This window comes from Canis lupus, chromosome 13 (assembly GCF_011100685.1).
Source record: "Canis lupus familiaris isolate Mischka breed German Shepherd chromosome 13, alternate assembly UU_Cfam_GSD_1.0, whole genome shotgun sequence".
NCBI lineage: Eukaryota > Metazoa > Chordata > Mammalia > Carnivora > Canidae > Canis > Canis lupus.
In genome coordinates this window covers 53,089,794-53,105,093 of record NC_049234.1, presented here as the reverse complement: position 1 = coordinate 53,105,093, position 15,300 = coordinate 53,089,794, and positions in this window count along the sequence as shown.

The following is a 15,300-nucleotide window of genomic DNA, read 5'->3' as shown; positions in this document are numbered from 1 at the left end:
TGAAATAGGTGATGGGGATTACAAGTGTGCTTATGGTGATAAACACAGAGTAATGTATAGAATTGTTAAATTCTTTTTTAAAAGATTTTATTTATTTATTCATGAGAAACACAGAGAAAAAGAGGCAGAGACACAGGGAGAGAGAAGCAGACTCCATGCAGGGAGCCCGATGTGGGACTCCATCCTGGGTCTCCAGGATCAGGCCCTGGGCTGAAGGTAGATGCTCAACCGCTGAGCCACCCAGGCATCCCGAATTGTTAAATTCTTATATTGCACACCTGAAACTAACATAATGCTATATGTTAACAACACTTAAATAGAAAAAAAAAAAAAACAAAAAACAAAACAGACCTAACCAAACCACGAAAATGTACGACCTGTTCCTCAGTATTTCCAAACTGCTTTACCTTGCTATATTCCCCCCGAAGCACTTACTATCTTTAAAAATATAGCAAATAATGCAATTAATTATTTATAAATACTTAAGGCATGAAGAATATTTCATCTTAAATTAATTTCTTAGCTTATTACCAAAGATAAGTAAATTATCTTTTCAGGTACTTTACTCATTTTTTCTCCAGAGACATGTTTTCGGGTTTTGTTTCCATTTTGCTTGTATTCTTTATATAGTTAACCTTTTGTCTTTCTTTATATTTTTAAAAAAAGATTTTATTTATTTATTCATGAGAGACAGAGAGAGAGAGAGAGAGAGAGAGGCAGAGACACAGGCAGAGGGAGAAGCAGGCTTCCTGAGGGGAGCCTGATGCGGGACTGATCCCAGGACCCTAGGATCACGACCTGAGCCAAAGGCAGATGCTCAACCACTGAGCCACCCAGGCGTCCCAACATTTTATCTTTCATATTTACTGCTAAATCTCTATTTTTTGTTTTCAATCTAAGAGGTTTTTGGTATAAAAAGATTTATGTTTGCATGGTGAGAAACTTTTTCATTTTTTTTCTTTGTGATTTGTTGTAACTCTTTGTTCAAAAACGTCCATGCCTATACTTAAATTATTTACATAATATTTAAAAACACTCTCAGCAAATCTTTTAGCACATATGATATCAATTTCTAAGTTGAATTTGTTAATCTAGAACTAATTTGTTGATTAATTTATATTAATATTATATATTATTATATATAATTATATTAATATATTATATAATAATATATTAATTTATATTTTTAAATTTTATATTTTAATTTATATTTTCCTTACTGATTTTGATTTCTATATTGTGTAATTATTTAGATATAATAAAATTTTCTCTGCCATTGATTCTGGGTTTTATGGAACTATTTATAGATTTTTCCTCTACTGCTATATTGTATTAATATTTATAAATATGTCTTAATATCTAATACAATGTCTATATCACTTTTCTTTTTTGAAATCTTTTCTATCTATTCTTAACTATTAATGTTTACAGGTAAAACTTTAGAATCATGTTTTTAAAATTCCATAAGTATTCCCTTTGTATTTGTTTTTTTTTTTTTTTTTTGGACTATAAATGAAGAAAAATGTTCATACCTTTCCTGAAACATGTGTATCTCCATTCAGTTTATCTTCTGTAATAACTTCACGTATGTGTTTGTACATGTGTATGTATATATTTAAGTGTCTTTGTCTTTCTGTATAGAGTACAGAAAGAATATAAACTGTTAGATATTTCAATTATTAGGGATTCATTTTTTTAAAGATTTATTTATTTATTTATATGAGAGAGACAGTGACAGAGACGGCATGAGAGAGACAGAGAGAGATAGAGAGCAGAAACAGGGAGGAGAGAGAGAAGCAGGCTCCCTGCTGAGTAGGGAGGCTGAGGTAGGGCTCCATCCCAGGACTCTGGGATCATGACCTGAGCTGAACGCAGATGCTTAACTGCCTGAGCCACCCAAGCACTGCTCAATTATTAGGAATTTTTTAATGGATATACCACTTTGATTGTTTTTGTATGTGTTTTTTAAATTTAATTTTAAAGAATTTCAGTATAGTTAACATACAGCATTATACTGGTTTCAGGGGTAGAGTGCTTCAACAATTCCGTACATTCCCAGTGCTCATCACCCCAAGCACACTCCTTAATCCCTATCACCTATTTCACAGATCCACCCCCCACCTCCCCAAACCATCAATTTGTTCTCCATAGTTGAGTCTGTTTGTTGATTTGTCTCTTTTTTCTTTGGAGGTTTTATTTTTTAAATTCCACATATGATTGAAATTATATTGTATCTTTCTTTGACATTATGCTTAACATTATGTTGTTGCAAGTGGCAAGATTTCTTTTTTATGGCTGGATAATATTCCTCTGTGTGTGTGTGTGTGTGTGTGTATGTTTGTATCACCTCTTCTTTACCCATTCATCAGCTGATAGACTCTTGAGCTGCTTCCGTATCTTGGCTATTGTAGGTAATGCTGCTATAAACATTGGGGTGCATGTATCCCTTTGAATTAGTGTTCTTATATTCTTTGGGTAAACACTCAATAGTGAGGGGGCACCTGAGTGGCTCAGTTGGTTAAACTTATGACTCTTGATTTCTGCTCAGGTCAGGATCTCAGGATCCTGAGATCAAGCACTGTGTCAGGCTCCCCGCTCGGTGGGGAGTTTGCTTGTCTTCCTCTGCCCCTCCCCCCTGCTTGTTGTCCCTCTCTCTTTCTCAAATAAAGAAATAAATCTTAAAAATAAAATAGCCAGTAGTACAATTGCTGGATCTTAGGGTAGTTCTATTTTTAACTTTTTGAGGAAACTCCATACTGTTTTCCAGAGTGGGGACACCAGTTTACATTCCCCATGCAGGGCTTGATCTCATGACCCTGAGATCATGACCTGAGCAGAAATCAAGAGTCAGACTCTCATTAGGGAAATGCAAATCAAAAGTATAATGAGATGAGTGATGATATTTCCTCATGTGTCAATTAGCCATCTCTATGGCTATTCATTTCTCCAGCCAGCTTTAATTGGTTTATTTGGTTTTGAGGTGTTGAGCTATATCACTTTTTTATATATTTTGGATATTCACCCGTTATTAGATAGATCATTTGCAAATATCTTCTCCCATTCCATAGATTGCCTTTTAGTTTTGATTATTTCCTTCACTGTGTAGAAGCCTTTTATTTTGATGTAATCCCAAGAGTTTATTTTTACTTTTTTTTCCCTTGCTTTAGGAGACATATTTAGAAAAAATGTTGCTATGACTGATGTTAGAGAAATTACTGCCTGTGCTCTCTTCTAGGATTTTTATGATTTCACGTCCCACATTTAGGTCTTTAATCCATTTTGAATTTATTTTTGTGTATGGTGAAAGAAAGTAGTCTTTATTCTTTTGTATGTAGCTGTTCAGTTTTTCCAGTACCATTTGTTGAAGAGACTGTCTTTCTCTCATAGGATACTCTTTCCTGCTTTGTCAAAGATTAATTGGCCATATAATTATGGGTTTATTTCTGGGTTTTATATTCTGTTCTATTGATCTATGTGTCTATTTTTGTGCCAGTACTCTGTTTTGATTACTACAGCTTTGTAATATAACTTGAAGTATGGAATTGTCGTGACTCCAGCTTTACTTTTCTTTTTCAAGATTGCTTTGGCTTTTTGGGGTCTTTTGTGTTTCCATGAATATTTTAGGATTATTCTAATTTTGTGAAAAATGCTGTTGATATTTTGGTAGGGATTGTGTTAAAGTGTAGATTGCTTTGGGTATTATAGACATTTTAACAATATTTGTTCTTCCAATCCATGACCATGCAATGTCTTTCCATTTCTTTGTGCCATCTGGAATTTCTTTCACCAGTTTTTCACTTCTTTGTCTAGGTTTGTTCCTAGATATCGTATTTTTGTGTGTGTGTGCTATGATAAGTGGGATTGTTTTCTTAATTTTTTTCTGCTGCTACATTGTTAGTGTATAGTAATAGAAGAGATTTTTGCACATTAATTTTATATCCTGCAACTTTATTCAATTTGTTTATTAGTTCTAATAGTTTTTTTTGGTGACCTTTCAGGTTTTCTATGAATAGATCATGTCATCTGCAAATAGTGAAAAATTCCTTTTTCCTTACTGATTTGAGTGCTTTTTACTTATTTTTGTTATCTAATTATTGTAATGAGGACTTCCAGTTCTATGTTGAATTAAAGTGGTGAGAGTGGACATTCTTGTCTTGTTCCCAACTTTAGAGGGAAAACTGTCAGTTTTTCCCTATTGAGTATTATGTCCACTCAGGGTTTTTCATACATGGTCTTAATTATTTTGAGGTATAAACTCTCTAAACCCACTTTGTTGAAGGTATTATCACGAATGGATATTGTACATTGTCAAATGCTTTTTCTGTTTCTATTGAGGTGATCATATGTTTTTTATCCTTTCTCTTATTGATGTGATGTATCCTGTTGATTGATTGCAAATATTGAACCACCCTTGCATCTGAGGAATAAATATTTCTTGTATGTAGAGAATGATTTTTTTTTAATGTGTTGTTGGATTCTGCTTGCTGAGAATTTTTGTATTTATGTTCACCAGAGATATTGGCCTCTAGCTCTCTCCTTTTTTGTGGTGTCTTTATCTTGTTTTCTTATCAGGGTGATACTTACGTCAGAATAAATTTGGAAGTTTTTCTGCCTCTTTTATTTTTTGAAATAGTTGGAGTAGAAAAAGGTATTAACTCTTCTTTAAATGTTTGGTAAAATTTGCCTGGGAAGCCATCTGGTCCTGGACTTCTGTTTCTTGGGAGTCTTTGATTACTGATCGAATATCCATGCTGGTAATAAGTCTGTTCAAATTTTCTATTTCTTTCCGATTCAGTTTTGGTTGGGTATACGTTTCTAGGGATTTATCAATTTCTCCTGGGTTTTCTAATTTGTTTCCATACAATTTTTCATAATCTCTTACACTTGTATTTCTTTGGTGTTGGGTGTTATTTCTCCTCTTTCATTGTTGATTTTATTTATTGACTTTTCCTTCTTTCTTTCTTTCTTTCTTTCTTTCTTTCTTTCTTTCTTTCTTTCTTTCTTTCTTTCTTTCTTTCTTTCTTTCCTTTCTTTCTTTCTTTCTTTCTTTCTTTCTTTCTTTCTTTCTTTCTTTCTTTCTTTTTTTTTTTTCTTTTTGGGTAGGCTCCATGGCCAGTGTGGAACCCAATGTGGGGCTTGAACTCATGACCCTGAGATCAAGACCTGGGCTAGGATCAAGAATCAGATGCTTAACTGACTGAGCCACCCATGCATCCCAACAATTGTTATATCTTCTTGTTGGATTCTTCTCTTTATGATTATATAGTGTCTTCTGTCTTGTTACAGTCTTTGTTTTAAAGTCTATTTCATCTGATAGAAGTATTGCTATCCCAGCTTTCTTTCTACTTCCATTTGCATGATAAATGTTTTCCCATGCTTCACTTTTTTTTTGCTTTTTTTTCCCCCATCCTTTCACTGTCAATCTGCATGTGTCTTTAGATCTGAAAAGAGTCTATAGTAAGCAGTATATAGTTGGGTCATCATCTTTTTATTTCCCCCTACTCTGTCATCGTATGTCCTTTGATTGGAATGTTTAGTCTATTTACATTTAAAGTAATTATTGATACCTATGTATTTATTACCATCTTGTTGCTTGTTTTGTGGTTGTTTTTATAATTTTTCTCTGATCCTTTCTTCTTTTTCTTTTTCATAGTTTGTTGGTTTTATTTAGTTATGTGCTTAGATTCCTTTTTATTTTTCACATATCTATTGCTGTTTTTGATTTGTGGTTGCCATTTGGTTTATATATAACAACTTCTGCATATTACAGTCTATATTAAGCTGATGGTAGCTTGTTTTTAACCTCATTCTTTATCTTCTTCCCTCCATATTTCAGATATTTGGTATCATCTTTTACATGATTTTATTTTGTGATTTCTAGTTTTCTTATTCTCACTTCTCGTTTTTATTTCCCACTCAGAGAGTCCCCCTTGCCATTTCTTTTAGGGCTAGTTTAGTGTCATGAATTCTTTTAACCTTGGCTTTTCTGGGTACCTCCTTATTGGTGCTTCTATTTTGAATGATAGCCTTGTAGGGTAAAGTATTCTTGGCTGCAGATTTTTTCCCTTTCAGCCCTTTCAATTATATCATGCCTCTGTCTTTGCCTGCAAAGTTTCTGCTGAAAAATCAGCTGGTGGCCTTTTGGGGGTTTGCTTTGTCTGTAACTGTCTATTCTCTTACAACCTTTAAAATTATTTATCAGTATTTTTATCACATTAATTATTATGTGTCTTAGTTGGACCTCTTTGGGTTGAACGTGTTGGGGAGATCTCTGTCCCTTCTGAATCTGGATCTCTGTTTCCTTCTTCAGATTCCAAAAGTTTTCAGCTATTAGTTTTCAAATACATTTTGTTCCCCCCTTTCCCTTCTTCTTGGATACCTATAATGCTTGATGGAGTCATTGATTCTCTAAGTCTATCCTTCTATATAGTATTTGTCTCTCATTTGTTCAGCTTGATTGCTTCCCGTCATGCATGCTCCAGGTTACTGATATGTTCCTCTGCTTCCTGTAGCGTACTATCTATTCCATCTATTATATTTTAAATTCCATTTATTAAATTCTTCATCTCTGCTATGTTATTTTTTCTCTTTGTCAACAGTCCCCCTTTTGTCCTCCACCCTTTTCTGAAGTCCATTGAACGTCTTTACAATCATTACTTTAAATTCTGTATCAGCCATATTACTTCTTTTTCTCTTAGATCTCCTGCTGTGATTTTTGTCTGGTTCTCTCATTTGAGAAATATTTCTCTGTTTTCTCATTTTGTCTACCTCTTTCTGTTTGTTTCTGTGTGTCAGGAAAGTCAGCTACATCTTCTGCTTTTGAAGGTAGTGACTTTATGAAGAAGAAGTCCTACAGTGCCCTGCAGTGCAGTGTGTACTAGGGCACACTCCTGACTTTAGGGAGTTCCTATGTGTATTGTTGGCATCCTGCTATTGTGTCTGAGTCACTTTTCCTTTCAGTTTAAATATCTGCACTGACTCTTCATTGTGGGCTGTGTTTGCTTTCTGTAATATTGGTAAGATATATGCAGGCCAGCTCTGAAGGGGTGTGACAGCAGAAGGGTTTGGGGGCAGGGCAGCAATAGCAGATTTTGCACTGAGCCACTAATCCTAGGCCTATCTGCTGAAGTACAGTGGCTGCAAGGTGTAGTATTTGAAGGCTGAGACTGGGTGGGGTGTAGCCTTAACAAAAATTGAGCTGAGGCCCCAGCAGGCTTGGAGTAGGTGAGTCCTCTGGAGAACTCGTGGGAGTGGTGCGCTGCTAGCAGGTTAGGTAGCAAGTGTCTGTGCAGCACCACCGCACACAGGTGACACTGTGTTTATGCTGGAGACCAAGGGAGGGAAATGGTGCCTGCTGGCTCCTTTGTTCCCAGAGAAGTACCCTCAACACACTCCAAAATCAGTATAAACAGATCTCATTTGTTGCCTTGTGCAAGCTTTTCTATGTTGCCTCTCCTCAGGCTGTTGTCTAAAGCCAGGGACCTGGCTATCACTTGCCCTCTGAGTTTTCCTGGTACTGAGTGAGCTGACTTTTAAAGCTCCAGGCTCCAAGTCCCATTGATTATACAAACCCACAGAATCCAGGCTTTATGATTTTCAAGGGCAGATATTAGGGGGATTTGTTTTCCTTGTGTGGGGTCCCTGGTGCTTTCGCCTCTCTGTAACAGCAGCTCCTGACCACCATTTCTGCCCTTCCTAACCTCTCTAATGCAGCTTTTTCACATTTAATTGTGGAGTTCTATCAGTCCTCAGATTGCTCTCTGGTTTATCGACTTGGATTTGAGTGATATCTGGTTGTAAATTTGGCAGGGCGTGAGCTTAGGGTCCTCCTACTCTGCCATCTTCCCCCAATTACTAGGAATTTTATACTGAAAATTAATTGCTTAGAGCACGATCAGAAAGGCTGGAGGAGTGGGAAACAGGGTCACCTGATTTCAAGAACACTCCTTGCCTGCAACCCAGAATTCAGGAAAATGCTACTACTTTGTCTACAACTGCCTTTTCCCCATAATGCTTTGGCTACTAGATGCAGAGTATAGCCACTAAAGCTGTGTCTCAGTACTCATGTTACTGATGTTGCTTGTAGTCAGAGAAACACCTGGAAAGGGCTTCTGCTTAATTTGTCTTCCAAATCTGAAAAAATACAGTTAATTAGTGAAATATATATTTTGCATCCAAAACCTTAGCTTCATGTAGTCGAGGAAATGTGGTTTTTAGGTTTGAGTCTCTGCAGAATTGGAAGTAAATTAATATGTAATATCAACCATAACCATCTTTCCATCACATCTTTGACACATTACTGCTGATGCATAGTAAATCTTTGTCTGAATACTTCTTATATTGAGTCTATTTTAATTCAAGTTCGTTTTATGCAACACTAATTACAAAAACAATATAAATAATCTATAAATACAAAGAATATTTGCACACGAGCCTGAAAAATTTAGATTAATTTATAATTTAGGGTCTGAGTTTATAATTTAGATTAATAAACCATGGTAAATTATAACATTAAAGATAGAGTGAAATCAAAATGGGATTCATGATTGGTACATATTTGATAGATTTTATTTTCTTCTTTATGTTTCTTTCTTTTTTTTTTTTTTTTTTAGATTTTACTTATTTATGAGAGACACAGAAAGAGAGAGGCAGAAACACAGAGAGAAGGAGAAGCAGGCTCCCTGCAGGGAGCCTGATGTGGGACTCGATCCTGGGACTCCAGGATCATGCCCTGGGCTGAAGGTGGTGCTAAACTGCTGAGCCACCCCAGGATTCCCCCATCTTCTTTATGTTTGTATTCCTCTTAACCTAAACACCAGTTATTCATATTCTTGGTTGTATAGTATATAATGGGACTTTTGTTTTTCCATTTGTTGTGCTCCTTTCTGATATATTATACTGTGAATCTGGAAAGAAACCAATAATGTATTTGATAACATTTTCCCTACACATCGATTTTCGATATCCCAGAAATCAAATTATCTTCTATTGTCAATATAATTAATACTGTAAATGTGACCAGATTACATAAGTTTTGATTCAGAAAATGATATGGATTAGTTTATAGATGATTTACTCAAATATGTATAGGAATATTTTAAGTTAATGTTTGTTAACTTATTTTTAAGATTTTTTAAAGAAAGATTTATTTATTCATGAGAGACACAGAGTGAGGAAGAGAGGCAGAGATATAGGCAGAGGGAGAAGCAGGCTCCTTGTAGGGAGCCTGAATTGGGACTCAATCCCAGATCCCAGGATCACGACCTGAGCCGAAGGCAGGCACCCAACTGCTGAGCCACCCAGGCGTTCCTATTTTTAAGATTTTTAACAGATTTTTGAGTATACTTTTATTTTCTACACTAACATATAACAGTTAGAAAAATTATGATAGAGCATTGCTTATATAACTTCCATATTTCTGCATTTTAAAAATATTCATTTTAAAAATGAGTATTATAAAAGAAGCATTCTGTCCTGATATTTATTATTGACCATTCTTTATAGTAGTTGATGTTGGGATGGGAGAAGCAATTTAGAACCTGCTGTTACCAGTGGTTTCCCTGTTTTTCTATTATATCCTTGCTTTCAGTTCATACTAGTCAACAAAGAAAAAGCAATGATGGCACCAACTATCAACTTAAAAGAAATTCCTTTTATGAAAATGCCTCTCTCTATTCTTAGTGTGCCATTTTATTTTGCAATACTTATGTGAGTAATGTCAGTAATATTTGGATACTATTCAGTGTTCTCTATAATTTCAGTATAACTCAGTGCAACATACTTATTATACAGTAATATTTGATGAGGTTGATGATTTAGTATTTCTAATTTTACTATTAAATGAAAAAGTTTGCCAGTGGAAGAGTTGGTTTCTGATTTATTAATGATGTATTTCAAAAGGTATTATCTCTATAATATATGATGTCTGGATATTTTTATGTATAGTTGTGTGTGTGAATTCACAATTATATCCTTTACCCCAGGCATTGCCTTTATTTATTGCCATGCATAGTCTCTTATGCCTAACCAGCAGTTGTCTGTTCTGTTTATTTTTGCCTTTTCTGAGTCAAACGCACTAGCAACTTCAAGTGCTAATACCACAAAAACAGGGTGTTCAGAGTTCAAGATTAAACTAAACTGAAAGTTAATAAATCAAATCCTTACCCAAATACAGTCCTCACAATGGCTGTGTTTTCTCCTTTGTTTTTACCTTTTGAATTTGAAGAAGGCTGTACACATGTTGATTTGTGACTATGAATGTTAGAACTTTCTGTAGATATAGTAGCTGAGGTTCACTCAGTGGTATTATGCTTGTAATAGAGAGAAAACTGAACTGGGACTCAGGAAATTGGATTTCTAGCTTCCTCTGATCTGTTGAACTGAAAGAAGCTGTGTTTTCTTTTTTACCTCTTGGACTGAAAAGGCAGTTAGAGCTGGAGGGAGAATACTGTTGAGATTAATACTGTGATTGAATATGACAATTATATACAAGTTGAAGACAAAGGAGTTTTCTAAAGAGGAAGAAATTGTAGAGTTGGGCTTCTTGATAGGAAATATGAAGCCCTGGAGGGCTGCTATATGGATGGAAAACAGTTAAATAATATACTTAACATGCACCTGTTCCATCTTCTGGATAATCAATTGATTTTGACAAAAGCCAACTCTTTAAAAGACTAAAACTTCAAGATAGAGTCCTACATTTAAATCCTAGCTTGATGTATTAAGCTACATTTAGCAAAAGAGGTATATGATTCAAGTTTTTTTTTTTGATTCAAGTTTTAAACTAACTAATTTATTCAATATTTACTGAAAATCCAGTAACAGAATTACTAGTCTAGGAACTGGGAATACAGTAGTGAAGAAAACAGGAAAAAAATGAATATTGCTGCTCTTGTGGAATTTATATTTTAGTGAGTTTCAAGTACCAAGTATTAAGACTCAAAGATCAGAAATCCTGAGACTTTACATTTTGAAAATCCAATAGAAAAATGGAGAAAAATGTGTTATTCAAAAACTTGAATATTTACCTCACAATAAACAAATGTCAATAAATACATGAAAACATGTTCATCTTAATTGGTCATCATGGATATACATGTTCATCTTAATTAGTCATCATGACTATACACATTAAATATCATACTACTCCACACCATCAGACTGCCTAAAATGAAAAAAAGATGGTAAATACCAAGTGTTTGTAGAGAATTAGTGTCCAAACTCTTGTATTGTTAGTAAGTGGAAATGGCTATAACCACATTGGAAAACTATCTGGTAATATTTCTCAAAAGTAAGCATATGCATACTCTAAGAATCAGAAATTCCATTAGGCATATACACAATATAGTAGATATAGAAAACATGCATCACACTGTTCATATCAACACTATTTGTAACCAACAAAAACAAACTAGCAAAATATCCGTAAGCAGTAGATAGAAAACAAACTGTCAACAACAACAAAAAATCCTTCCTTTACATGGTATCACCATGAAATGAATCTTACAGACGCAAAGTTTTTTTTTTAATTTATTTTTTATTTTTTATTGGAGTTCGATTTGCCAACATATAGCATAACACCCAGTGCTCATCCCGTCAAGTGCCCCCCTCAGTGCCTGTCACCCAGTCACCCCATCCCCTAGACCACCTCCCCTTCTATTACTCCTTGTTCGTTTCCCAGAATTAGGAGTCTCTCATGTTCTTTCAGACACCAAGTTGACAAGCCAAGCCAAATATAAAAGAATACACACTACATGGTTTCAGCTGTATAACATACAAACCCAGGGTGAAGCAATTCTATGTTGTTAGAAGTCAGAATAACAGTTATCCTTAACTGCAGGGGTTTTGCGACTGGAAGGGAACACTAGAGGCTCTTCTTGGTAATATTAGGTAATATTACGGATTTATACTTGGTAAAATAGTTCTTTATAGTCTGAAAATTTACTGAGTTGTACACATACAAAACATTTACTTTTCTATATGCATATTATATTTCCAGAAAAAAAATAAAGCTGTTTCCTGACTATACCCTACTGAGTTAAGTTCACTCAGTTAACTGGTTATAAAATTTTTTTGCCCCATTAAAAATGGAGATCATTCAAAAGCTAGAATGAGCTTATAACAGACTTAGCAGTCTTTGTTTCATGAACATTGACAATCATGCAGATACTAAATATGATAGCAAGACTGGAGGTTTTAAAGAAACTTTCCTGACAAAATAGTAATCATGTAAAAAAGAGTGGTAGTAATAATGAAAAAAATAGTACCTCCCAAGAATTTAAAGTTTACTATCTCTTTAACAGAGACATGATATAGAAATAATTTCCTACATGATATTTATTATTTGATAATAAGTAATGAAAAGTATGAATATCTTAGGAATTTTTGGAAAGAGGATTTTACATAGAGGAGCTTTCAAACTATGTTGACTTTGTTCTAATCTGGCTGTACTACCAGATAATTGTATAGTCCTTCTCAAGTCGTTACATGATCTGAACGATAGTTTTCTGTAACCTATGTATTACAATGACTAGATCTTGGGGGACATATGACAGTCTATTGGATCTATGAGGGTTGTACTGTACTTGTTCATTGCTTTCTCTTGAGACCAGTTTGTTACCTGGTAAACAGTAGCCGTACTAAATTAATATTCGGAAAGTAAGTGAAAATTGTACATAGATGTTTAATAAATGGTTCATTTTGTTATATATAATTTATATCCTATATTCGAATTTATATATTATTTAATTTTTACTGACTACTCTCCAAAGAATGTATAAACATTTCCAGATATAATAATCCAGTATCTCAAAATTAGTATGCAGAGTAAGTACTCCAACCAACGATATCTCCTACCAAGTCTAGTGCTTTTCTGACTCTAGGGTAGCAAAATATATGGTTGTTGTATACATGTGGAAAGAAATGTAGTCTCATGGGCTTTTAGGGCTACAAATGGTCTTCATGAATATTTATTCAAGTCTCTGTCAAGCATCCTTGTCAAACACATCTTGATTAAATCCAGTATCAGGGACTCTTCCTCCACCAGTGGGTACTCTATAAATCTACAGCTACAGCTGTTAAATATTCCATATACTGATTTCAAAACTGCCTCCAAAATTGGTTATACCCTCTGGAGCAACAAAAAGTAAGTCATATCCACTGCTACATGACCATCCTTCAACAATTTAAATAAAACTAAATCTTCATATGGTAGAATTTCTAGATTGTTCACTATTCTGTTTTCCTACCTTTGGCTTTTGTATATCTTAGAAAAGTGGTCTATAAGTAATTGTCAAAGAATATAAGACAACCAAAATATACTCTCATCTGAGCATAGCCTCATTTTTTATTTAGCCTACAATTTTATTTTTAGTGGCCACATGACAATATGGATCTATAGTATCTGCATTGTGGAAGTTGTCTTTTTCAAGATGTTGAAATGAAAATTAAAAAAACGAAATGGATGAAACTCAAAAACAAATTTTATACCCCCTGAATCTGGCAACTACTAATCTGTTCTGTTCCTATGATTTAGATTTGTTTTTTAAGATTCCACATATAAGTGAGATAATACAATATTTGTTCTTTTCCTGTTTGACTTATTTCACTTAGAATAGTGACCTCAAGGTCCATCTATGTTGTCACAAATGGCAGGATTTCTTTCCTTTACATGGCTGAATAATATTTTATCATATATATTATGTAGATGCATACACACATATTTGTATATGCATATATCTAATATCTTCCTTATCCGTTCATCCATCAATAGACATTTTGGTTGTTTCCATGTCATGGATATTATAAACTATTTCAGTGAACATATGAGGGTGAAAATATCTTTTTGAGTTAGTGTTTTTATTTTCTTTAGATAAATATCTAGGAGTATGATTGTTGGGTCATACGGTAATTCTATTTTTAATTCTTTAAGGAACCTCCAAAGTGATTTCCACAGTGGCAACACCCATTTACATTCCTACCTGTAGTGCACAAGGATTTCCTTTTCTCTACATCCTTGCCAAAACTTGCTATTTCTTATCTTTTTGATAATAACCATTCTGATAGTTGTGAGGTGATATCTTATTGTGGTTTAGATTTTCATTTCCCTAAAAATGTTGAACAGCTTTTCATGTACCTAACAGTCATTTATGTCTTTCTTGGAAAAATGTCTACTCAGATAAAAAAGTATATAATTTTCAAGTTCATGTTTTTTTTTTTTTTTTTTGTGAAAGTCATAATGGTCACATTCATTCATTAAACAAGTATTTATTGACTGCCTATTATATATTAGTGCTTTTCTAGTGCTAAGGATAGAGTAGTAGATAAAACAAAGATCCCTTCCATCAAAGAACTTATGTTCTAGTTCAGAAAAATATCGGCCAGGACATAAAATGGTGAGCTGTCATCTGCTTTTTCAGAAATGTACATTTTTTAATGAATAATTTTAGTGTTCTAGCCCCAATTATTGGCTATTATAGTTAATAGAAGAATGCTGATATTTAAGTAAGGTTATTAAGAATCATTCCCTCAGTGAGCAAAGTCCAATGAGTTAATAGTTTTATATTGTTCCTACTTAAATGAACTTTTATATAATTTCATTTTCTTTGAGAAGAGCTGTAATTAAAACTCCAATTTGCAAACCCTCCAAATAATGTTGATTCTGGAGTGGGTGGAAATTCTTTCTGAAGTCTATTCTCTAAAGTAAAATGGAAAATTACTTTGACTCTGTTGAATTAAGTCAAAAAAGGAGGAGGGCAGATATTTAATATTTTTAATAGGAACAGTCACTATATCTCAAGCATCATTATTTGAATTTGCACCCAGCAAACCATTACATATTAATTTAGAATAACTTTACAATTTTGGCTATTGGTGTAGCTAGGGTTTAACATCTCATAAATGAAAAGTGTGTATTAAATGCCTAATGGTGGTGCTGAGACTATACTTAATTCACATACTCTTAAGACTATATTCATCCAGACCAAAGTAGCAGGAGAAGGAGAGGTTTATGCAAAAGTAGGGGCATATAGAAAAATAATTAAATCACAAGTGGGATAGTAATTTCTTTTCTTTTCTTTTCTTTTCTTTTTTTTTTTTTTAAGATTTTGTTTATTTATTCATGAGAGACACAGAGAGAAAGAGAGAGGTAGAGACAGGGGCAGAGGGAGAAGCAGGCTCCACGCAGGGAGCCCGATGTGGGACTTGATCCCGGACTCCAGGATCACACCCTGGGCCAAAGACAGGCGCTAAACCACTGAGCCACCCAGGGATCCCCCAGGGAGAGTAATTTCATTACCTTAT